Source organism: Aulonocara stuartgranti (genome assembly GCF_965226115.1).
Source record: "Aulonocara stuartgranti genome assembly, chromosome: 3".
Taxonomy (NCBI): Eukaryota; Metazoa; Chordata; class Actinopteri; order Cichliformes; family Cichlidae; genus Aulonocara; species Aulonocara stuartgranti.
Genome location: NC_138941.1, coordinates 16,360,132 through 16,386,202, shown reverse-complemented (window position 1 = coordinate 16,386,202; position 26,071 = coordinate 16,360,132). Strand labels below are relative to the sequence as shown.

The 26,071-nt window shown below is 40.2% G+C and overlaps 1 protein-coding gene and 2 long non-coding RNA genes across 4 annotated transcripts in view; 1 reads left to right on the top strand and 2 right to left on the bottom strand.

The window, feature by feature from the left end:
• The window catches only part of LOC309702568 (uncharacterized protein), a 1,257,380-nt gene that overhangs the window by 1,134,253 nt on the left and 97,056 nt on the right, over positions 1 to 26,071 (bottom strand). The window lies entirely within an intron of this gene.
• Positions 18,072 to 21,808, top strand: LOC309702648. 2 transcript variants are annotated; one of them, XR_014275676.1, is made up of 3 exons: positions 18,072 to 18,388; positions 18,524 to 18,575; positions 20,556 to 21,808. It is a non-coding gene; the product is annotated as an uncharacterized lncRNA (long non-coding RNA). The 2 variants fall into 2 exon arrangements; XR_014275677.1 differs by having other exon boundaries at positions 18,072 to 18,575.
• Positions 19,301 to 19,952, bottom strand: LOC309702665. Its single transcript, XR_014275695.1, has 2 exons — positions 19,804 to 19,952; positions 19,301 to 19,552 (listed from the first exon to the last, which is right to left on the bottom strand). It is a non-coding gene; the product is annotated as an uncharacterized lncRNA (long non-coding RNA).

The window sequence follows — 26,071 nt, the reverse complement described above, 5'->3', positions numbered from 1 at the left end:
TTTTCATACAAAAAAAGTAGCACAAAGTGCTTTACATGGTTAAAAGCAGCCCACCCCACCCCGCCCTCCAACTAACCCCCCACACTCTCATTAACATAAACAATCATGAATACACACATATCCCCCCCCCCCCCCCCCCAGCCAGGCTGAGAGGACCCCCCCGAGCCCCAGCAGCCACGGCCGATCACAGCCCCGGTGCAGAGAGCCCCCTCCTAGGAAACACTGGAGATATGACACAATAGGACATATAAAGTAAATAAAGTAAATAATAAAGATAAAGTAAATAAGAACGGGTTACAATATAAATATAAATAGAGTAAGGAGATAAAAAATGAGTAAGAATAAAATCAAAATCAATAAATATTAGGTAAAACCTAAATTAATAAATAGAATAACAGGATAGAATAAATAAGCATAAAATAAATAAACGTTAGGTGAAAGCTAAATTAAAAAGGTGGGTCTTGAGCCTGTTCTTAAAAACATGTACGTTCTCTGCGGCCCTGAGCTCCTCCGGCAGGCTGTTCCACAGACGAGGACCATACCACTGAAAAGCTGCCTCTCCGTGAGTATGTCCTGACTTTGGGAACAGTCAAAAGGCCAGTGCCAGAGGACCTCAAGGGCCGCGAGGGTTCATATGGTAAAAGCAGATCTGAGAGATAAGAAGGCCCAAATCAAATTCAAATTCAAATTTTATTTGTCACGTACACAGTCGTACACAGTCGTACACAGTACGATATGCAGTGAAATGCTTGGACAACTGCTCGTGACCTAAAGAAAAAAAAAGAAAAAGGAAAAGGCTATGAATAAGATAGGAAATAAATATGAAAAATTAAAAAGGGTAAATTTAACCAGGAAGGAAGAAAATATAAATTAAGGTTAAAAATGAAATAACTGTACAACACAAATTAGAATGAAGGGTAAATTTAACTGGGAAAGAATAAGATAAAATATATAAATTAAAGTTGAAAATAAAATAACTGTACAACAAAATACACAATATAGAACTATATAAGAATGTATGAAGAAATATAAATAAATAAATATATACACAATAACAGCAGCTGTACAAGTATTAACTGGAAATGAAGAATATAGTGACCAGTGTTGTGCAATCCACATTATGTCTTGTGCAGTGCAAATATGCTTAAAGTGATTTAAGTGATAACAATGTCCAGAATGTCCAGTGTGTGTGTAAGAACTATATGTGTGGGTCAATACTGTGTGGTGGTGTGATTGAGAGACCGTATCGCCTGCGGGAAGAAGCTCCTCCTCAGTCTCTCTGTGTTGGTCTTCAGGGAGCGGAATCGCTTTCCTGACCTCAGCAGAGAGAACAGTCCGTTGTTGGGATGGCTGAGGTCCTTCACGATCTTCCTGGCCTTGGTCCAGCACCGCCTGCTGTAGATTGAGTGCAGGTCAGGGAGCTCGGAGCGGATGGTGCGCTCAGCTGACCGCACAACCCTCTGTAGAGCTCGTCTGTCCTGCATGGTGCTGTTCCCGAACCAGGTTAAGATGTTTCCCATCAGGATGCTCTCTATGGTGCACGAGTAAAAGTTCCTGAGCACCTTGGAGGGCAGTTGGAAGTCTCTCAAGCGTCTGAGGTGGTAGAGACGCTGACGGGCCTTTTTCACCACGGTGTTGATGTGACAGGTCCTGCGTGATGTGAACTCCGAGGTATTTGAAGCTGTCCACTCTCTCCACTGGGCACTCGTTGATGACGGGGGTCTGGTAGTTCCTCTCCTGCTTAGTGCTGAAGTCCACTCTCAGCTCCTTTGTCTTACTGACGTTTAGAAGGAGGTTGTTCCTCTGGCACCAGTTCTCCAGATTCCTAATCTCCTTCAGGTAGGCCGTCTCGTTGTTATCAGAGATCAGGCCCACCACGACGGTGTCGTCAGCAAACTTGATGATGGTGGTGGAGCTGGTAGTGGCCACGCAGTCATGTGTGTACAGAGAGTACAGCAGGGGGCTCAGAACACACCCCTGGGGGACTCCAGTGCTGAGAGTGGTGGAGGCTGAGACATGTCCGCCCATCCTTACTGCCTGTGGTCTGCCAGTTAGGAAGTTGGAGATCCACTGACACATAGATGAGCTGAGTCCCAGATGCTCCAGCTTGGTGGTGAGTGTGGAGGGAATTATGGTATTAAATGCAGAGCTGTAGTCGATGAAGAGCATTTTAACATAATTCCCCCTTCTAGTGTCCAAGTGAGTGAGTGATGTGTGGAGGAGATGAGAGATGGCATCGTCTGTGGAACGATTTGGACGGTAAGCAAACTGTAGCGGGTCCAGTGTGTCTGGTAGTGAAGAAATGATGAAGTCTCTGACCAGGCGTTCAAAGCACTTCATCACTACTGAGGTGAAGGCTACAGGGCGATAGTCATTGAGAGAAGCAGACCATTAAGACATTTAAAAACCAATAAAAGAACTTTAAAATCGATCCTGAAACACAATGCAGCGATTCTAAAACCGGTGTGCTGTGGGCCCGCCCTCTGGTCTTCGTCAGCACACGAGCTGCAGTTTTGTAAAAGTTGTAAGGGTGATATATTCTTTTTGGGGAGACCAGAGAGCAGGGCGTTACAGTAATCAATGCGACTGGTAATAAAAGCATGCATCAACATATATAGCTTAATTTTTTTAATATTTTGTACACAATAACAGAATAATTTCAGAAAAACACAAAATGACTGGTGTCAATATTATTTGCCCCACAAAAAAGGTCGAATATAAAACAATATTGCAAATATTGCACAGTTGAAAAAAAAAGCACTACAGCTCAGTTGTTCCCACCATCCTTTGTCCTCCTGTTTCCCCTCCCTCTCCCTTCCAACGACGAGTTTGATGGTGTTACGGATTCAATGCTGAGATGGGGCAGAAAACTCCAGCATGTTCTGTTCTCTTCTAATCAGACAAATAAGGCGATGACTTTCTGCGAACAGTATTTCTTATAACTCAGCAGTATAATGCATCATAAAACAATATCATTCATTCACAATGAATCAGCAGTCTAATGTAATGCAAATCAGTTTAACAAATGCAATAGTTATCACCTTCTTCTAATTCAGGAGAATAATGCAAACTAAAACTACATAATAATTCACAATCTTTAATTAGGGGCATTACATGGCATAAAATAATATTATAATCCCACACTCCCCCTGTTGAGCTCTTTAGAAGAAAGAGCTCACCTACACCCTGTAATCCAGTGTTGCCGGGTTCATTTCTTCTCACTCCTGAGGTCCTTTGTCCCCCTGTTGGGCGAACCATATGTGAGATGACCTCTGTGTTTGCGCAGGTCAGATGCAAGAAAAACTATTATTACAACAACAATAGTAGGTACAGATGACACTCCCATCACTCCCCAGTTCTCCCACAGCTTTATTTTGGTGCTACCTTATACCCTTCAGACGTACTCAGACTAGAACCTCTGTCTGAGGAGCTTTTAGCCTTTATTTTATTGCTGCAGCTACCAGTGTCTTCCAGTTGGGTGATCCTCTGCTCTTCTTTCTTCAACCTCAGGGGTTAGACAACCCTTCAGTCGTGGCACAGATCAGGGGATTATTCTGCCCCGATTTCAAACAATGATCTGTGTATTCTCGGGTCACAGCTGTGTTCCCCAGAGAAAGGAACAGGAACGTGTCCCCCTTTTGACCAAGAGCTTCTCGAACCTCGTTGGTCTGGTGTTCCTGGATTTTCGTCAACCCATTCATGGTTATTGCTGTGTTTATGGGATCCATCCTTTTGAGGTGACTAGCTGGGGCCCAAAATGCCATGACACTCGAACCCAGTTGGTGTCTCGGCAGTCTCTGTGCCTGTCTCTGCGGCGAAGGATTCCCGTATCTCCGTGACCACGTCTGGTGTCTGTTCCTGTTTCTGTAAGAGACAGAAAACCAAAACACCTCTCTGCCTAGCTCTAATAATCTAATGTTGTTATCCAATGTTCCTCTAGTGATTCAAAATCAGTTTAGCACATCATGTTCAGGACCTCCTGACCAGTAACTTATTCTAATCACAATTTATGTGTGTGTAAGCGTGTTTGCATTTAGCCCTCTGCACTCAAAGTCAATACCTGCAATATATCAGTCCGGACCATCACGCCGATCGAAGCTTATGACCTTCAAAAGACCGAGTGCCAACTCATTATAAGCACATTTGCAAGGTGTGTAAGAAAATTATTAACACCACTCATTTTAATAAAAGACATCAAAAACAAATTAGCCATTCTTAATTCTAACCTTTGCCCCCCCTTTTCACAAAAATCATGTGTTTCCTTCCGCCTAACGTCCCACGGTTTCCTCTCCAGTGTGGTACTCAGCTTCTCATGAACACAGGCATTTTATCTTCTAAACGCTATTCAGTTCATTTCAATGATTATTGCTTAAACATGGAAATAATGATTTATGCTTCTCACTGGTTCTCTAAAAAGTCTGGAAACCTTTTGGGTCATTATTAGCTTAAGCTTTACCATACCTAAGTTATTAAAACACAAATGAAGTCATAAAAATGTTCATATAACCCTTGTTTGATGTTAAAACTCAACTTCCCCCCTTTTTGACACATTCCCATGTGTCAATCCAACGGAGCTAGAAAATTAAAAGAAAAGGTTAGTGACCTCATATCTCAGAAAGTATGAGACTTTCTCCTATCCAGTGTCGTTGCTCCAGTCCTGTCAGCCTGTGTTAGGGAATGAAATCAATTTAATTGTCATGTTAGATCTGTTCAACTCGTGGCTCCGCCCAGAATTGCCAAGAAACAAAACCTGTAATAATATGAACTTCACTTCAATATGAACTTGTTGACTACTTTTGACACAGCAAAGGAACATGCTCTCCTTCTGGAGGACAGGCACTGACTCCCACTTATCTCCTGGAGCCAACTGTCCCTTATGGAGACACAACATTGCAGCTACAAGGTTTTGCAGATTGTTAAGTTGATCTGTGTGTAATGCTCTGAATCAGGTATGTAATATTAAATGAATGTTGTTTAATCAACTGCCACTACTTAAAACTTAGCAAAAGATATAACTGCATAAAAGATCACAAAGAATAACATGATATCAGTGTTATGTAAGCGCGTGCGGCCTTCCATGCTCGAAGTCACTCCTCTCCATAGATCAGCCAGACATCGCGCTGACTGTAGCTTTTAACCCTTATTAACTCGAGCACAACTCTATAATGAGCAACAAACTGCAATATGTATAAAGATGATCATGGTTACACCTGCAATGAAAGATCACATGATTATCCTGACACCTGTGAATAGAAGATTAACCTGAGGTTATAACAATCACTGGAACACAAATGTTAGTACAATGTCAAAAGCTTCAATAAATGTTTAATGCAATGCTTGTTATATGATTCTGATGTAACAATAATGCTGATGCTAAAATAACAGTAAAACACCCCCTTTTATCCCGCTTATAAACTTGACACATAAACGTTTATAAATGCCTCTTTTAAATTTTATTTCCCCCTGTTTTCCCCTCACTGACCACAGCAGGGGAATCTTAGTTTTGATTCAGCCATCACTGAGCCCCACCGTCACTGGCGTCTGACAGGGTGGCGCTGCATACTCTTCCTTTAATGTCACTATTTTCAACCTGTTGATTAGAGTGCTTAAACATGAAGTCGACTACGTCCACAACAAGTCAATACAGCTGTAAATGTGGCCAATTATCAATCTATTACCAATCAATAACAACAGATAGCTTTTATTTTATGCATGCTTTCAGTCAACCACTCACCCAGAGGATCTCCAATCCCAGAAAATTCCTTCTCCTCATTTAATGAGTCTGTCCTCCTTCCATGGCCTGGTAACTGGTCCATCCAGAGCCATATGATCTCAAATATACATACAACAAGCCAAACCACACCTTGGTCACACCAACCCTTTTCCGCCCTGAAGATGTTCAACGCCATCTTAGTCTGGACTGTCAAAGGCGACTTTAACGCTGACTGTTCCGACAATCCATTTTATAACGTTTCCTTGTCAGATTTGCGAATCTCTGCACCAGGGTTTTAATCGTTTTGCCATTTTCATTATTTTTTATTTTTTATTTAGTTTCGACTCCAGATTTTCAATTTCTTACCAGTTGTAATTAGTTTTTACCAATTGTTTGCTAGTTTAGTCTAGTTTTTATTTTCTGAAAATCCTTAGTTTCGGTTTAGTTTTGATTAGTTTCAGTTATAGTTTTAGTTGTGTTTTACAAAAATTAAGTGTAACCAAATCCTAGCTCCATCCTATCAGTCATGCTCTTCTGCTTATCCTTGGGTATTGAGACTATTAACTCTTGCAGCACCGGGTGCTCCTAATTTTGGTTCAAATGAATTGATAAACTTTTTGAAGGCGATTGACTCACACAGTTATGTAGATGTCCCAGTCCTGTTGTCTCGGGATGCATCACGCTGCCTTATCTGGGGTTAGCTGTTTTCTGGGTACGTGGGTTGAGTGGGGGAGCTCTTCAAGGAGGGGGAGTGTGCTCCCCCTGATGAGCTCTTCAAGGTAAGCTAGGTTAGCCTTCTTGTGTGAGCTTTTCAAGTGCACTTCAAGGTTTGTGGGATTTTTCGTGTTATAAATGTCCCTCATAACCCCCTGATGACCCAGTAATTCATTTTTGCGCACTGTAGTACACAATTAGTTTTTGCTTGTAGCTGTCATACTCTACTTGCCACTCCTCTAAGTCCTGATGTTTCTTAGAGAGGACAACAGTACCTTTAAAATTATATCACATGTGTGGGGGTGTGGCCTTGCCAATTGTTTTTTCCCACCTATTCAAAATGGCTGGCATGCCCACAAGCACATTTTATGGAAGAAAGAAAGGTAAGCTTGATATTTACATTTAAAATGTTTTGTTAAACTCAGATTTTGATTAATTTTCAAAAATAAACATCTAGTAAATAATTTGAGGGGTCTTTAAGAATTAAGCTTATTGAGTTTCACAGAGGAAATGACTAATTTATTAATGTGTACCCTAGTACACGTCGGGACTTTGTACTTATATTTATTTCACTTTTTCCTAGTAGACAACTCTTTGACAAAGGCAGAGAGAATTCTTAACAGAATAATTGAGCGAGATTCAAACATAGATTCTTCAGAAGATGAGAGTCATGTGAGCCAGATAGGAGAGGGTGAGAACCCAGGAGGAGCCACACAAAGATTATCGAGATGCAGTGGCAGATGTAATAGAGAAAAACACAGGGCCACCTGAAATCTGTCGTCCTATCTGGTCCAAAACCAACATGTAGGAGAATCTGGAATTTTTGATTTTGAGTTAAAAATAAAATATGGGTAAAATGCAGAAATGATTTCCAGTAAAGTAAAAAATAAGAGTCGCAATTATAGCTGAATCCATGACACCTGATTGTTTCTACAAGATCCCGTCGTTGCTAAAAGTTATCAGTGATCTCAATGTGCGAAAAGAACTCCCAGTGTCTGGAGTTCAAGCTCCTCTTGGCTGAGAAACCTGGGACAAACATGTGAACAAGACCTGAGTAATACCAGTAATGAAGAGTTGTCTCCAAAAATCAAGAAAAGAAAGCCCCCATCAGATGAGAGTGTAACAAAATATGGTTCACTCCACTTGCCTGAAATGGTTAACAGTCCAAGGCATTTCAGTTGTAGAATGGTTGGGTGCAACAGTAAAACATATGTGAGATGTGGGAAGTGCCAAATGTTCCTTTGTGTCTCCAAATAAAATCACAGTACTTCCTCAGATATCATAAATGAATTGACTTTTGTGAAGTAGAAAGCCCAGTGCAATCACTTGTTCCTGAACCAATGGCTTACAGCTAGTGAAGTGTCAGTGACTTCTAAGTTGAGCCATGATCTACATTTTTATGATATTGTTATATAAATAAGTTTTAATATCCTGCTTACAAAAATTTCAGTGGAGCTTTTAATTTTCTTAAATGGCTTTTGAATTTTGTTAGTTTCACATTCGTGATCAATAAACTCCCCTTGTGCACTGTAGTGCACATGTTGTAAAATTTAAATAAAGTTAGGTAAAAACAATTTTGTTTTTGTAGTGTGTTTTTTTTTTTTTTTTTACCGTCCCAACACTTGATTTATCTGAAAAAAAAATCAAAATACTTTTTTCTTCCTCCCTGGGTCTCAGGAGGACATTGTGTCTCTTTCCACTACAAGACTCTTGCTATATCTAAAAAACAGTCCTATTCAAAGTAATCCTAAATTGGACTCTGGCGCTGTCTCCCGACTTTTCCTGACATGATTCTGCGCGTGGACGGAGCAGCAACACAGACGACTCGACTAACTTACTGCCTTGACTTCTATTGTAGGGCACGCACACATCAATGAAACTAAACACATTTTGCTATAAATCCAGTTAATTTTAGTTAGTTTTGTGAACTTTCATTACAGTTTTAGTTAGTTTTCCTTTTTTGTTTTGATTTTATTTCCGTTAACGCAAATGTTTTTCCACTTCTAGTTTTCGTTATTTCATTTGTTTTCTTTAATAATAATAACCTCGCTCTGCACACTGGAATAAACATAATCGACCTGATCAACATTTTGCTGCGTATCAATTCACCATCTTATCGATTCAAGTGCTCCATCCTTATGTGGTTTGTGACATTATGTTTATCTAGACCTCCACTCTGTCTCTAAATGTTTGAAGAATTTTTCAAGTTCGGGGTCAAATTTTGAGAATTTGACCATAAGTGAAAGTTATGGCGTTATCACCCCCTTTGGGGCTTACCTTTCCCAGTTTTGATGATGTTCCTCCCCATACTCTATTCTTTGCAAGTACCCCCTTTTCGGTGGTGAGAAACTGTTGGTGTGGTCAAGCGGGTGCTGTAAAAACAAAAGCTCAGGACAGAACAGTTATCAGTCATGTACTTCATACAAAATTAGCATATATCGAACTTCATATTGATCCTCTGAGTGTAATGGTACATTTTAATTTGAACTTCTCAAAGCTAAACACAATATTTTCCTTTATTTTGCTCTTGTTCTTGTGCAGCACCACCCCTCAGCACATGCCCCTGTCGGTTCTATCTTACTTTTAAATTGCTGACTATTTCAAGAAAGCACCCAAAAGGCGGGGACCAGTGTTTATCATTACATATCTCTATTTTGAGTGTGACAAATCTATCATTCCCCTGTTATTCATAGACCTCAGTGGAGGGTTTTTTGTTTTTTTTTTACCTCTATAAAAGTTGATTGACTCTTTACAGTGACCCGCTATGGTTAATAATAACATGCTCAGTCATGAGTGGAATCAAACCTTTTCTTCACTTTAGCATTTAACATTCCCAACCATTTTATAATGATACATTAATCGAAACACAGCTACTAAAACACAATTTTCTTAATGTAAACATCAGTTACTCAAAATTAGCAACCAAAGGGTTCAGTCTGCAGTTCACACTGCTGTGAAGCTACAGATTCCCCCTTTAGTCTCTGTCAACCTTCTGTCCTTGCAAAAACAAAACAAAGCAAGACAAAAAAACCACCCTTCTTTTACAGGCTGGGTGAATTGTTTGTGGACATTCACTAATCCTAAAGTCAGTACTGTTTTTGTCTCAGTATCCAGTCAGTTAAAACTTTTAGTCGTCAGTCCGTCACAGTCCAGTCACATGCATACATCCACACACATTCATACCAGAAGTTGCTGATAATGGAGCCTCCATCACCAGCAAGATGACGTCATCATTTTAAAGGAAACAGTTCCTTGTTTGTTTTTTCCTTTTTTGGACTGGATTGACTCGCTACAATCCTTTTAGGCTCAGGACTTCTCATTCGATCAGTGTCCCATATAAGTGAATTTCTCCCAAGCCCATTATAATCATGGAGAAAAATACTTTGCGACTGTTTTCAGTAAGAATATTTTATAGCGCTTTAAAGTTCAATCTCTCAGGCCTGGATTAAAGAGCTGATTTGTTAAATCAGGAACTCACAAAATACCAAAATATCACCACCGGTGGATCACACCTCTCAGATGTTCTTATTTCAGTGCACTGTAACAAAAGCAAAAACAAACGTAACCAATAAAACACTCATATAATAACAAATACTGGGGCCCATTGCAAACATGTCCAAGCATAAAACCATCTTTCTCTCTCTTAGAGAAAGAGAACAATCCAAACCTCACTGATAGAATCAACCTAGTGTCAAACAAAACCCAAAGATCAACCAAAGCTCCACCAGAAAGTTTTTCTCCCTCCCGGGACAATATTGTGTAAGCATACAGGTACCGTAACTCCTTTTTGCCCTGACAAAAACATGTTGGATTAACTTAACTCAATAGTGGACACTGGTTGCACACAAATGTTTTGCTTTGGCAGAAACGTAAACAACTGAGTTAAATCAACACAACCTTTTCATATTTTCTCCGAAATAAAACTCACACCGTTAATTCATCATTTTCACTCTGTACCACTGCTCCTTATCAGGCTGTGTGAAGCACAGCAAACAATTCAGTGGAGGCCTTAAGCCATAAACAGACATCACCCACAGACATTGTTTTCACAACCCAACTGCTTTAGACCTTGTCCCCTAATGCCCTCTGGGTGGCATGAAATGCATTTAACCAATAAACAATCAATGGGTTCTTGTTGTTGTAACAGATTCTGTATTTGGATGTTTGTGTGCAGCATTTGTTAGTAAAGCATTCTTCATTGCATCAGCGTGTGTGTGTGTATCACTCTTCATTGCACAAGCTTGTGCATGTGTGTGTGTGTGGATCACTTCTCAGTGAATTGAATCAGCATTTCGATTTTTTGCACGTGTGTGTGTCATTTCTCACTCAATCAACGAGTGCATATGTGCATATGTGTGTTTCTCTTCATTCTGAGTCAGTGCATGTAGATGTGTGTGTTTGTGGGTGTTTGTGTTCATCACTTTCCTGTTCTGGTGTTCTGGGTAAACCGCGGCCTGAAGCGTGCCCTGGGGTCCTGCCCTCCTCCTTTTCAGTCCGTTTGCATCCGTTGGTGCTGCTGCTCAAAGTTCTGTCCATACTGGTTCTGGCCCCAATTGAGGCAGTGCTTTTCTCCAGTGTCCTGCATCTTCTCCTTGTTCCGCTCCTCCTTAACTTGACCCTTTTGCTTCTGTAGCTCCTTCAGGGCTTGCTCCTGCTGTTGGAGCTTTTTCGTCAGGTTTGGCGACCTCCTGCTCCAGCAAGCTCCGGCCTGATTCCAAGTCCTGTGTCTGGGACTCCAAGCCTGATGGGTTCGATTATCAGCCAGCTCCTCCTGAGCCATGCTCAGTTCCTGCTCTGATGCCTTGAGCTCATACTGAGGGCAGAAACCTCAGAGTCTTTTCCGTACAAGTCAGATTGAAGTCCATTGATGTTTCCCTTTCTTTGCTCCACGGCCTTCTGCAGCTCTGCTGTTCGGCTCTTCTCAGAGGTCAGCTCCTGGCCGAGCCCCGACACCTGTGCCTTCAGCTTATTTTCTCCTGGTGCTTTTGTCCATTCTGAGGTGCCTCCTGACCTCAGTTACTCCTCCTGTCTTGGTCACGCCCTTTTTTGCTGCCCGATCATCCGTGTTGGTCCGTCACTGTCCTGCACAGTTTTAATGCAGAGTTGTTAAGGTCAGCATTGTTTTGCTCGGCCTCACTTTTCCTCCGGGCTTAATGGGCGTCTCGTCACAGCTCTGTCAGCTGAAGCTGTCTGGAAATCTCCCCCGTGTAGTGAAACTGGCCTTGGATTTAACGCTCTCCGTCTCCGCTGCATGAGATCGTTTTCCTGCAGCACTGTTGACATTTTCAGGTTGTTGTTGTGGGTCCAGCTGCTGTAGCATTGGGTCAGGGTCACATCAAAGATGGTAGAGGAGAGAGCAAAGATGGTAGAGGGGAGAGCAGGAGTCCAGGTCAGCCTCGGCTTTCCGGGCCGACAAAGCAGCCTGTAACCAAGCATAAAGAGAAAAAACAAAACAAACACAAAACAAAAACTCACGAACAGGAAAATGATGTTATTTTGGCTGCGTTATTCAGAGAGGGGAGAAACACCGGGGCCAGGCCCTGTGTCAGCCTTCTCTCCCCCTTTTTTTGTTTTTTCTCACCATATAATCCACTCATGACCCGCCAAGCTGACAGGACAACACAGGTACATGTTAAAATTCTTAAGATCATGTTTAAAAGCCCAAAAATGGACTTTACCTTCATTCAGTAATCACTTGTATTAATCAGCAGAAAACATGTCACAATTTGAATCTTTTTACCACTAAATTTGTTGTGTCTTCACTGGTTGGTCAGACCAGTGTCTTTTTTTGAAGTTAAGTTGTTGTCCCGCAACCCAGAGATTTTATTTGTTAGTAGTGGATAAACTTTATCATTTAACAACAGGTGTATGTTAAGTTTCGCTACTTTAAACTTGCTGGAAAATCTTCACGTGTTCATGAATGTGAGCTGTTTCTTCATTGCGTGTGTGTGCGTTTGTAGGTGGGTTAATTTAACGTTTTTGTTTTTTTTTTCTTCAAACGAGGCATTCCTCTAGCACGTGCCTCTCTCACATTACTCTGCTTGTGTGTGTTTTTGTTTCACCTTTTTGTTGTGATGCTCCAGACGCCTTCCCAACCTCCACAAGTCTGTTGGCCCCAATTTTATGTGTTAAAAACTTCTCTTAATTTCTCCTCTAATTCTCTCCTCGCTGCTGTCTTTTCCACAGCTGCTGATTCTTGCTGAGTGTGGTTTCCATTACTATAATTTTGCTTCGGCCGCTGTGCTTGTGGGGGCAGGTGGTCCAGGCCCGTAGCCACCTGTATCAACACACTAAGAGATTTATTTAATATCATTTTCATCACAATCTTACCCTGCCGACTGAAGTGCCAGTCTAAATCATGCACGATTTGTCTCTTCTATATCAAAACTCAGCCAAACATGAAACATTCAGCGTAGTCATTCAAAACCTTATTTGTAATCTCATAATCAGCAAAATCAGCGTTTTAATTACAGGCATGTATCATTGTTTGCAAATCATAATTATAAAACTCAATAACACGCTAAACAGCAAGCAAAAATCGTCTGTGCGCTTCACAGCAGCCACCTCATTTGCATGTTCACACACCGTCTAAAAATAGCTCTTAGCGCTGCAGCTGCACGTCACACACCGTCTCACTCAAAGCTCTGTTATTTTATATTACAAAGACGTCTTATATTTACAAACACTGACAGGCCTGGCAGGTTTAGCGCCTAACCAATTTCGACAAATTTTACCATAACGGGTCCAACCGAAGAAAGATAACTCTTTTGCAGCCACTTACCCAGTATCTGTTTCCACAGTCTCTGGCCTAATTTCTAAAGTCCCTAACTCAATTTAACCGTGTCCAAAAAAGCACAGATACCGTTTCAAACGGTGAGGAGACTCTAACTCCTAGCTTATTCCAGGATGCCCTGTACCCCACAGTTAAGCCAAACTGAACTAACCCTGTTCGCCGACAGGTCAAGACCACGCGTCCACGGCCAGGAGGGAGCGTAACCTCCGGGCTATGCGCTTCTTAGCAGTTTCCGACTGCCGTCCTATAATAATTTATAACACTTTGAAACAACAGTCAACACCCTAATACAAGAGTCTGACTAAGGCAAGTGCAACCTAGAGGTCAATGGAGCCTTTCCCTCACTTATAATCACACAGGTCCACACTTATAACCAATTTGGACTTTAACCAACGACATGACCAATTCCCTACCAAACTACTTGAGCCTTTAACTCAATTCCTTGGGACTCTAACCCAGCATTTCTTTTTCAACTTCATTAAATACTCTTAACCGACTTTAACTGCATTAGACACACGCGGATCCTCATCAAAATCAAAACAGACCCTCTACCAGTAATTTCAGTGAGTAGACTTTTAATTTAATCATGTCCAATTTGGCACACTTTGGAAATAATTCAACAGGTAGTGCCTTACCTTTGGATAAGCCGGCTTATGCCCACTCATGTCAGACCGCTGGCTTGTGCCTGTCCGTTCGACAACCTCGGACCGTCCAAACCTCTAACTTCCACCCCAATACCACAGGACGAGCCCCCAAGCTGTTACGAGTTCAAAATTGGGGATGGAGACAAGAGGAAAAACCACAATAACAACACTGGTCCGGCCGGGTTGAGTCAAACGATGATTTTAATGATCACACGCGTGGGAGATGGACACTGTATGCAGACAGCCTCAGATCTCAAAATGGTGGAGCATTGATCAAACTCTTATAGCCTCTGGTGCCCCCACCTTATCATAAAAGCCTAAACATTCACATGCTTTCTCTCACACGGCGCCTAAGCTACGACCTTGGCTCCCTGTTTATCTGCTCCTGCTGAGATGGGGCAGAAAACTCCAGCATGTTCTGTTCTCTTCTAATCAGACAAATAAGGCGATGACTTTCTGCAAACAGTATTTCTTATAACATCATAAAACAATATCATTCATCCACAATAAATCAGCACTCTAATGTAATGCAAATCAGTTTAACAAATGCAATAGTTATCAGCTTCTTCTAATTCAGGAGAATAATGCAAACTAAAACTACCTAATAATTCACAATCTTTAGTTAGGGGTCTAACATGGCATAAAATGATATTATAATCTAACACTATGCATTGTATAATAGCCAGTGAGGGGACAGACATGGCAAATGGTGCAACATGTCAGACTGTGGGATTATACATTTGTTAGTTTTTCTAATGGCCTCTTCAAAAGGTATGTTTTATTCCATATTGTCATTTTTGGTTTTTTAAGTTATTTATTGTGACAGGAAAACAAAACAAAACAAGAAGCTCCTAAAAAGGTCATAAATGTGAGAACTTTTCCAAAGAAGTCTCAGTCAGTTATGCCTGAGATAGAGAGATGATTATAACAGAGTAAAGATAGCATTAAAATGTTGGTGACAGAAGTAATGCTAAAATCTCAACAAGCCAAAGTTACATACATGTTAAAGGGAAAGATCAAACAGTACTGAAATGAAGAAGTGGGCATTACGGGGCTTCCCCAGTGAAATAACTGAACTTGGAGCACAAAATAATAAATAACATACCAGTAATGCGTGGAGGGAAGGCTTCTGAGAAAATGTATAAGTTCACAGGGAATTTCTACAATAGCACGAGTTAGATGTGGGCAGATTGATGCAGTTATCAATAGTATTGATACCAATGCTGGTATTGTTACTGGAGATATACTACTGCAATAGGATTGGTACTTTGTTTCTGTCCTGTAAGTTCAGTATGTACCTCAGTGAATTCTGTTATGTAGTTGTTGTTGTTGTTTTTTTTAAATGAAACATAAAACACGGACTATGAAAGCCTCTTATTTTGTTTGTGCAGTGATACAAGCACAGCAGACTGTGCTGGCTGCAGTGGGAGAAGATGCTGAATTCAGCTGTCAGCTCTCGGAGACTAAATACATCCTTCAGGTCACATGACAGAAAATCTTACAAGATGTGGAGACAAATGTTGACACCTACAGCTTTACTGAATTTTCAAAATGCAGAAAAAAATGATTGAGTTTGCTGATTAAAACACTGATGAAACTCTGCACTGGGAAGTTTTTGTACTTTACTTGGTACAGTTGATCATTCTAACATGCCTTGGAATGTCCCACAAGGAAGGGAGATTCTTCCTTCCTTCGGGGACATTTGAGTTTTCAATAATTTGGCTATTGTACGACGTTGTTTCAATACGTGGTACAATAGCCAGTGGGGACACAGAGACGTGCACCATGTCAGACTGTGGGATTCTGTGTTTGTTTTTTCTTTTTATGGCCTTTTCAAAAGGTAAGTTTTATTCCGTATTGTTGTTTTTGTTTTTTAAAGTTATTTATTGTGACAAGAGAAAAAAAAAAGAAAACAAGAACCTTCACTCGTAATAATTAAAAATTGATCCTAAAATGTGAGAACTTTTCTCTGAAGTGACAAAGAGATTGTCTTTAGACAGAATTAGAGGGAGATACAATTACTGAAGAGTTTAGATTTTGTTTGAATGAGTGACAAAACGTTTCTCCCACTGAACACTCAGCCTAATAAAAAAGAACAAAATCAACTTTCTGTGTCATGAGTTGTTCATCATTCAGATTAATGAGACTGTTTTGAGAGCTGTGTGAAAACAGCTTTAGACTGTTTTGTTAAAGGTTGCCCCATGCCTATTCATATTACGATGAAAGCAATAGATAAACCACATGTTTGTGTGTTATGTATGTATGGTTGGTAAATTAACAAAAATTGGGTTGTATGTGGCCTACAATGTAAAAGACGTTTCACAACCCCAATGTAGTTAAAAACAAGAAGGCACTCATTTCCATTAGACAGAGACGGAGTTCAGGTCATAAGTAGTTTACTGACAATTATTTAACATTTGAAATTAAAAGATCCGTCAGTCCATTCACATATATACTGTTCAGAGAAGGAATGTAGTTTAGAGCAAAGTGTAGTAGTGTGAAGTGGCTAAACACACTCACCAATTGTTCTAAAATAAACAATTTATCAAAACATTAACAGTCTTTCACACATACATACGGTTTATACACTATTTTAAAAAGAAGGGGTTGAAGACCTGATTGATTACAAAAAGTCTATTAAAATGTTCTGGGTAACCACAGAAATCTTAGTCAGTTATGTCTGAGAGAGAATGTTTATGACAGAAGTAATGCCAAAATCTCAACAAACCAAAGTTACATACATGCTAAAGAGAAAGATCAAACTGTGCTGAAATTAGGAAGTGGGCAATATAGGGCTTCCCCAGTGAAATAACTGATCTGAAATAATTGAGGCACAAATTAATAAATAACATACTAGTAATCCACAGAAGGGGAGGCCTCTGGGAAAATGTAGAAAATCAATGGGAATTTCTACAGTAGCACGAGTTACCAGTCAATACCAGTCCTTGTATTGGTTATGTTGAAGTGATGGGTTTTATAATTCACTTTTGGTCCACTGAAGGGATTGTTTTGTAACCCCAATATTGATATTTTGTAAATAAAAAAATATGACCTCAATTAAACCTTTAAATTCCCTGCACTTGTCATAGATATCTACATGATGTCCAACAAATATACATCAAGTCCAAGGTTCTAATGTTGAACGCCATATTGATGTCCAGCTTAAATCATGGTTGGACCTCCAAATTGTTGAAAAAGTTCAAATGCAGTACAGACCTCCAGAATTGGTCATGGACCAACAGAACCAATATAGACACGATCTGTCCATCTATCTGACTTTCTTTGTTTAGTTGGTAGCTAACTGAATTGTCTTACTTTTTTTTTATAGATGAAAGAAAATGTCCCTGAAACATACAGTATGAAACAATGAGTGTCAGGTTTATATTTATAGTCTACATCACATTTAAGTGGTACCCATATGTCAATTTGTTTGAGCCTAAAACACAGACTACTCCATGACCCGAATTATTGTTTAATCCTTCCCATCAATACCTCTCAGTTCCACATCTCTAACTCATGTTATTCTCCATGCAGCTCTAACAGCAGTGGTCCAAACACAGCAGACTGTGCTGGCAGCAGTGGGAGAAGATGCTGAATTCAGCTGTCAGCTCTTGGACACTAAAGACGTCCTTCAGGTCACATGGCAGAAAATCTCACGTGATGTGGAGACAAATGTTGCCACCTACAGCAAGTACTATGGTCAGAGAGTGAATGATGGCTTTAACGATAAAGTCAAGTTTAAATACACTGGACTACAGAACTGCTCCATAGTCATCAGGAATGTGACGGAGCAGGATGAAGGATGCTATCACTGTCTGTTTAACACTTATCCTGAAGGCTCCTTCACTGGTAGAACCTGTTTCCAAGTCTATGGTAAGAACTTTTGCATTAATGTGTTTAAATGTGCTAGAAACTGATTTCCTTTCAACAACATATTCCTTGCAATATCTCCTGATCCTTCACAGAGCTGCATGAACCTGTTGTTGATGTCAGAGAGTCAAACTCTGCTGAAGAGTGGGTTGTTTCCTGTTCAGCCACTGGTCGACCTGCTCCCACTGTAACACTCTCACAACAAGACCTCAGCTTCTCACAGTACAACACTGTCAGTGTGTCCAACACCAACGCTACATTCACTGTCACCACTACAGCTGTGCTCTCAGGTTCACGTAAACACAGCACACAGGTGGGATGTGCAGCTCGAGTGCTCTCTGCTCCTCACAGAGAGGTGATGGAGACGATTCCTGAGGTCCAAAAAACATCTGTTGGTGGTGAGAAACTCTTTCTGTATACCACAGACTAGACTAGAGACGGATGATACTTGGGTAAATTTGACTGGGATCTAATAACAATGACTTCAGTACTTCATGAGTGATGTATTATTGTTGGTCAGCGTCACGTTTTTCTGTTTTTTTCACAGATTTTCCCTCAATCACTGTAATAGCTGCAGCAGTGCTGGTGTTGGGGTTTGTCTTTTTCTGTTGCTCCACTATGCTGCTTGAAGAAAAGTTACCTTTTCACTTTCTAGTATGTCGTTTTGTAATGTGTCTTATCTTATTAACATGATAGTGATTTATTGATTCTAACCCTAAATCTATCTAGTAATGTCTGCACATATTTTCAGTACTGATTTTAAAGTGTTTTAATCCTTCTGTCACTCAGGGAACCCAATAAGGATTCAAATACTTCAAAAGTCAACCAATGACATTGATGTGTAAGACTATTTAATAATTATTTATTTTTTATATTTCATTTATTCATTCATTCTTTGCACTGTGATTTAACCCATCTTTGTGTAAAGCAGGGGTGTCCAGGCCTTGAGAGCCAGCGTCCTGAAGCTTTGAAATGTATCTCTGCTGCAACACACCTGAATAAAATTATTAGGTCATTAGCATGACTCTACCCTACTCAAGTAAATTTAAATAAATGTAAGTACATACCACCAGGTAGCTCCACTCGTACCCAGTGTAACGGGAAGTGAGAGGGTTAGGTTTTGGCGCTTTGAATGTTCAGTTGTGTGATGCAGTGATTAACGTTTGAGTCAAATATTGGGCTCCCTCGTGTCTTCCCTACATTCCTCCACAATGTACGTTTTTGCAAAAATGTACTTCTAGAAGTACTTTTATTGCACGATGTTCATTCACTCATGAGCTGCTGCAACATGAATCAAATGGCTGAACTGCCACCTTGGCGTGCAGTCAAGTTCTACAGTCTGCTAATGATCTAATAATAAGTATTAATATTCCTCACTCACCTTACTAAATGTTTGTGAACACAGCCAGAAACATTTGCATCACAAACACAGACTAGTGTTTATTAGCAGAAGCTTTTGGGTGGTTGCTCTCAAACCTGTGTACAAGTTTAAGCATTAATGGTCCCTTCACTGATTTCCAGGTATCCAATGTCAGGGCTAACAGATGGATTCAGACGCAGGCAGCGTTCTGGCAAGCAAAGGGTTGACAATTTATTAACACAGAAGGGAAACCACAGTGATGTGTATATACAGTGAATGGGGCAGGGCTTCAGGGCTCCAGGGGAAGGAATCCACACTCGCTCCCCACTCGGCCCAAACTCCGCCACTCCTCTTCTTACGCACACTCGCTTCTCCACAGCCACTCTCGCTCCAATTTCCACTTATGTTGACACACACAGGGATCACAGGTCAGGGTCCGCCACCAGTTCCGGGGAGATCTAAACACAAAGAGTCCAATTAGATCAATACGCCACACAACACTGAGAGAGTTTGTCTTAGGAGAGCTGAGAGCACGAACATGGGAGGTTCAACATTCCAGTGCCGAATACTCCGTGCCGCAGCATTAAATAGGCAAGGGGGACGCCGCCTGATCAGCAACAGGTGTAGAAATCACCGCAGATACATGGGCCAAGGGTGAGAGCCCACAATGAGCTCCACCCAGGGAAGCAGGAGAGAAAACAAAACAAACCTGTGGCCAACATGAGCGAGCCGGAGAGGCACAGGGACCATGACAGCCAATACCAAGTGCACAAGTTCACCCCAGATGGTTCCTCTTCTCTGTAACTTGGAGGATGTGGAGTAGGCTGTATTTTAATCAAAGACATATCAATCAATCAATCAATCAATAACCATGTCTAAAAACAACACAGGTTGACCAAGTGCTGTACACAGCAAAAGAAAAAGTAAAAAGTAGAAACAAATACACACAATGAACAAAACAAAAAATAATCCCAAATTTCGTTTTTTTTTCTGAAGGGGTCAAACACTTTTATGCAAGAATGACAGCGAGGTGAAAAACCTTCACCCGCAAGAAAACTCGAGCTGTGACTCATAGTACGAACACACAGCTCACAGTAACACACTTTAATTGTTTAATGTGAACTTTTTGCCAAGCTAGCTAATCCTGACCAACACACCAGACACAGAAGATAAAGGAACGATGTTTTACTGTTAGAGACAGAAAGGTTAAAACATTTTGGCAGAGGGCTAAAAGGGGCTAAAATTACCCAAAAACAAATTCCATTTGACCAAAAACACTTAATTTTTAAAAAATTAAGTATATAGTTATGAATAATGAACAAATAATTAACAAACTGGGGTTTATAAATCGTGTAACACATCCTTATGGTAAGAAATTTTACCTTAATGCGTTACATGTGTTAGAAGTCAATGTATCTTTAACAATATACTCCTTATTTTATATCTCCTGATCCTTCACAGAGCTGCATGAACCTGTTGTTGATGTCAGAGAGTCAAACTCTGCTGAAGAGTGGGTTGTTTCCTGTTCAGCCACTGGTCGACCTGCTCCCACTGTAACACTCAGTGTCTCACAACAACACCTCAGCTTCTCACAGTACAACACTGTCAGTGTGTCCAACACCAACGCTACATTCACTGTCACCACTACAGCTGTGCTCTCAGGTTCACGTAAACACAGCACACAGGTGGGATGTGCAGCACGAGTGCTCTCTGCTCCTCACAGAGAGGTGATGGAGACGATTCCTGAGGTCCAGCAGACGTCAGATTATCAGTGATGGTGAAAAACTGAGATGCAATAACAATGCATTGTGGTAGTATGCATTTTCTCTTTGATCAATAATTGATGTATTCATTTTGATCAGTGTCACATTTTTCCTGCTTTTTCAAGTTTCCTCCTGGATCATTGTATTAGCTGCAGTATTGGTGATGATGGTCTTTGTCAGTGTTGCTGCTCTGCAGTAGGCTACTCTTTAAAGAAAAAGACCAGATAACTTTCATTTTTCATTTCTTGTCATTTTTTTCTACACCAAAATCTATCCAATAATATCTGCATAACATTTTCTACTTGTGATTTAGTTATTAATTCTTTGCTTCATGATTCAATCGGTCTTTGTCTAGTATTAAATTTTATGTTTCCCATTTAATCCCACTGGCTTTAAAGTGTTTCACCAGATTTTTACGAAGTATTTCCAGTCTTTTGTTGTCTCTGTCCCAAATGTTCTGAAATGTGTTGCATGTATTAAAAGAAGTTGGACTTTACCAAAAAATGTACTATGTACTTATAAACTTACATTTATGAAAGCTGAACAAACATTGATATACTTGACTTTTGTAACAGTGAAAAGGCGATCTGTTTTTATTGATAAATATATATGTTTGCATTACTGTTATTTAGATTGCCATGTTAGAACGTAGCAAACAACATTGTTTGTTCCTCTATGGTTTCTTTATTTTTACAAATCTAAATGTTTTTTGTCAAAAGATTAATAATTTCATATTGAGGTCAGATGGTCAGCAGTTTTGATGTTTTTGCAGAGATTTTATTTTTTGCAAAATAGCACAAGTAAACATTAAAAGTAGTTCCTAAATCAAGGCATTTATTATTAAGGCGGCCATTATTATGGCCCTGTGTGGAAAAAGTGATTGCCCCCTAAACCTAATAACTGGTTGGGCCACCCTGAGTAGAAACATCTGCAATAAAGCGTTTGGGATAACTGGCAATGAGTCCTTTACGAGGTGGTGGAAGAATTTCTGCCCACTCATCTTTGCAAAATTGTTGTAATTCAGCCACACTGGAGGGTTTTTGAGGATGAACCACCTTTCCAAGGTCACAGCACCTCAATCAGATTCACGTATGAACTTTGGCTAAGCCATTCCAAAGTCTTTATTTTGTTTTACTTAAGCTGCTTAGAGGTGGACTTGTTGGTGTGCTTTGGATCAAGTGCACTTCAGCTTGTGGTCGTGAACAGATGGCCAGACATTCTCCTTCAGGATCCCAGAAACTGGATTCTGTTCATCTTGACGTTGCATCTCCAGACTGAGAGATCTCAATTACTTTGTTTCTTATTTGCTTCTGAATTTCCTTGGATTGCGCCATGATGTGTAGTTTTTGAGGATGTTTTGGTCTACTCTACTTTGTCAGACAGGTCCTGTTTAAGTGATTGATTCAGCACAGGTTTGGCAGTAATCGGGCCTGGCTATGACTATGGAAAAATTGTATATTTTCTATTGATAAATGCAAATATTTTATGTCTGTTATGTGCATTGCCGTGTGGAGAATATAAGGAAAAAAAATTTGTGGTTTACATTGTTTCTTCCTCTTAGATTTCTTGATTTTTTTTAAAAATTGCAATAACTTTATGTTAATTTCAGTGCACTTTCACATTTCTTTAAATTCAAACTACAGTCCTGTGAATAACTAGAAACACTTCTAGCAGCACAAATGTGAGGTAATTGTTTTCTGCTTGACTTTATCAGTCTCTCATATTGTTGTGGAGGAATGTTGGCCCACTCTTCATTACAACGTTGCTTCAGTTCTTTGAGGTTTGTGGGCATTTATTTAAGCACAGCTCTCTGAATGTCCCAGGTTGAGGTCTGGACTTTGCTTTTCAGCTATTCTGCTGTAGATTTGCTGCTGTGTTTGGGATCATTGTTCGACTGCAAGACCTAAACTTTACCTATTAAACAGTTAACTCTGTATTTTACACTTTATGTGAATATTGTTGCAGATTTCAATTATTAATGTTTTTATAACTTTGTTCTTTCTTATATTTAATATTATACAATATTTATACTTCATGTCTCTGTCTTCTTTTGAACACTCCAGCACAGCATCACTATAACTTTGTCCTCACTGACAATAAAGCTGTTTTATATATTTCATTGCAAATGTTTCAAGCAATTTGTAGCTGTATCTTAAGATATTTTGTTAATAATATAGTATTTTATATTGTTTTTTTCCCCATATTTGAGAAATATTTAACATGTAAAAGTCTGTTTATGTACAATTTGGTGATATTAGCCCTGATTATTGGAGGAACTTGTACATGAAGCAGATTTCTGAGACTTCAGATTTGAAGGTTGTTGTCATATAATCTAAATGATGGCAGATTAACGTTCCCTACCTCTGTCCTACAACCACAGGACTCCTTTGCATTCGACTGATAGAAATTTCAAGCTCAGTGTTAATGAAGATTTCAAAGGCCTTAGTGCAGGGGTAGGGAACGTCTAAAACCTGCAGGGACACCGGCCCTCGAGGCCTGGAGTTCCCTACCGCTGCCTTAGTGTGAAAGGAATGAAGCTGTAGCGCCTCCCAGTGGTTGAAAAGAGGTACACAAGAGGTTTTTGCAACCTGCTGTTTAATGAAGGTAATCAGCTGGGACAAAGGTACATTATGAGAATAATATCTCTGACAAACCTCTACCTCAATTAAAAGATGCATTTTGATTTACATGAATGCATTTCATCTTCTCTGCAAAGGCTACACAACCTTCTTTGCCATTTGAGTGTGTCCAGTCCAGCTGAAACCAGCTCCTTACTGATGGCATGAAAACGATCTGTGAGGTAACATTTTTACTGTCATTCATTCCTGTTGAAAACTTGTCACGTGTTTGCTTAGGTTCTTCTCAGTAATCCTCCCGTATCCTGTGTAAAAACTACCCGAGCTTAAAGTATACAGACTGCCGGGAGGGGCGAGACGGGAATTTTCATTGCATATATATATATATATATTAAAATACAGATAGCAGCAGCCACGAAAACATAGGCAAGAGAGAGCATAGCAGTGTCGTAGATGTAGCCAAATAAATTAAGATGGAAAATCCCCAAAACAAAACCCAATCTTTAGTGTGGGAGCATTTCCATGTCATTCCCAAAGGTGTAATTATTTTCAGCGACTGCAAACTGAACACAAACTTTTCATAACTGAGTTTGTTTCTTCAGTTGTATTTTGGTAATGCTGTTGTACAGCAGGGAAGCAAACACAAGTGCTAACGCTAACAACATCCAATCAGGATTTATTGGTTAGATCAAAGCTAACATCTGCATTACATGTGAGCACTACACATGTTATTTAACATATATAACGTATAAGATTTTTACATCTTTCTCTTTCCCTCGAGAAGAACTGCTAAAACTGTAGAAATAACATTACAGAAAAGCAGGACATGCTCAAGCAAAACATTATAGAAAATCTGTCACAGTTCTGGCTCAGTTTGACCCAGTATTTTGAGTTGTCATGTTTTTGCAGGTTTACTTTAGTTCCATGTGTCATTTTCTGTCTCTCTCTCTATGTCGAGTCTGCGTCTTAGTGTGATGGTTTCTTGTTCCTGTTTTATTGTGAAGGTCTGCGTCTCATGTGAGTGTGTTCAGTTTGACCTCTGTCTCGTCTTGTTGATTATTCCCAGCTGTGTCCACCACCTGTGTGTAATTCCCCTGTGTTTCTCTGTGTATTTAAGTCGTGTCCTCTGTCATTGTAGTTGCTGGTCTGTCTGTGTATCCACCATGTCTCACCCATGTGTTTGTGCTCTGTAGTTTAGTTGTTTCCAGTCTAGTTTAGTTCGTGCTCCATTTGCTGTTTGTCCATATTTATTTTTGTGTTCAATAAACCACCTTCACTTCTCCACTACTGCCTGCGATTGGATCCTCATTTATTATTTTCACACGGCTCTCCTCACCCGCCGTGACAGTGCGGACCAGCCAGATATGGATCCAGCGGCAGTCACCCCACCTAGGGAGCTTCAGGAGGCCGTTATCGACTCTGCTTCTAAATTGATTTACCAGCTGTTAGAGCATGAGGGAGAAGCGTCTCTTTACACTGTGGAAGCCAACCTACAACACCTTATTTCCAGTTACCCCTGGTTATTGGACTCACTGCGTCCGCTCGTACAGAATTTTGTTCTTCACGAGCTTCACCTACACCCCCCCGCCGCTACCGCTCGCCTGCTCATGCAGTGATATCATCAGTGAGGAGTCAGGTGATAGAGGCTAATGCAAAATGGTGTTTCAGTGAGGCAGAATTTATTATGACAATACATTTTTTTAAATACTCAGTATGAATTAAACAGGTTAAAGGTCAATGCTCTGTTGTAATATAAAGACAAAATTATTGACAGCAGCCCAGCAATATCAGTAAAACGTAAATTAGCCACATGGTGCAATGTAAGGAGCTCTGTGATTGGTTAGGAAAGGACAGACTGGCCACCTCGATTTTTCTTCACTGGACATTGATCCATAGCTTTGCTCTGTAAAGGCTAACAAAGTGCTTTTGCTTTACAAAGACATTCAGCGTCGGTATTCACTCTTTTAAAATGCCACTGAACACTGGAGTGAAATGGAGCCCTGATCCTCAGAGTTTTATTGTTGCTAACATTTCTTATAGATAGCACAGATAGTGCCCCACTGCAGTAATCACTCATGTCTAGATATTCCTGTTAAAAAGGAGTTTTTCCTCCCCACTGTAACATGGCAAACATAGCAAACGGATAATCCAGCTGAAGCTTCAGACAGCCGTCAGACAGTGAAACACTGCCATCTGCTGGACTCGACTAACAAAGACGCTGCTTTGACGGGTGAGGGAGTTTCAACAAGTCTGCAACGACTCAAGCATCAAACTACAGAACTATTACAGCGGACATGGTGCTTTAATGGCTTCCTTAACGCAGGTCAGAAAGGATAATAGAAACTCAATAAATTATGAAATACAAAACTTACTGGTTCACTGCACACACAAAACGTCTCTTATTAGCACAACACTGCTCGGGGCTCAGAGTATATTCCTTATAACCTATTAAACCTTAGCATGTTATTTTGAAGTGTTACAGGTGAAACAGCCAACCAGTGAAGTTAACTGTAATTTCAACACTGAGCTACAAAAATGATTTTATTTTATTTTTAATTTTTTTAATTTCTTTTTACAGTTTTGCAATTTTACACAAGTTTTATCATCAGTGTCACAATGACTGCTGCTAAAATTGAGT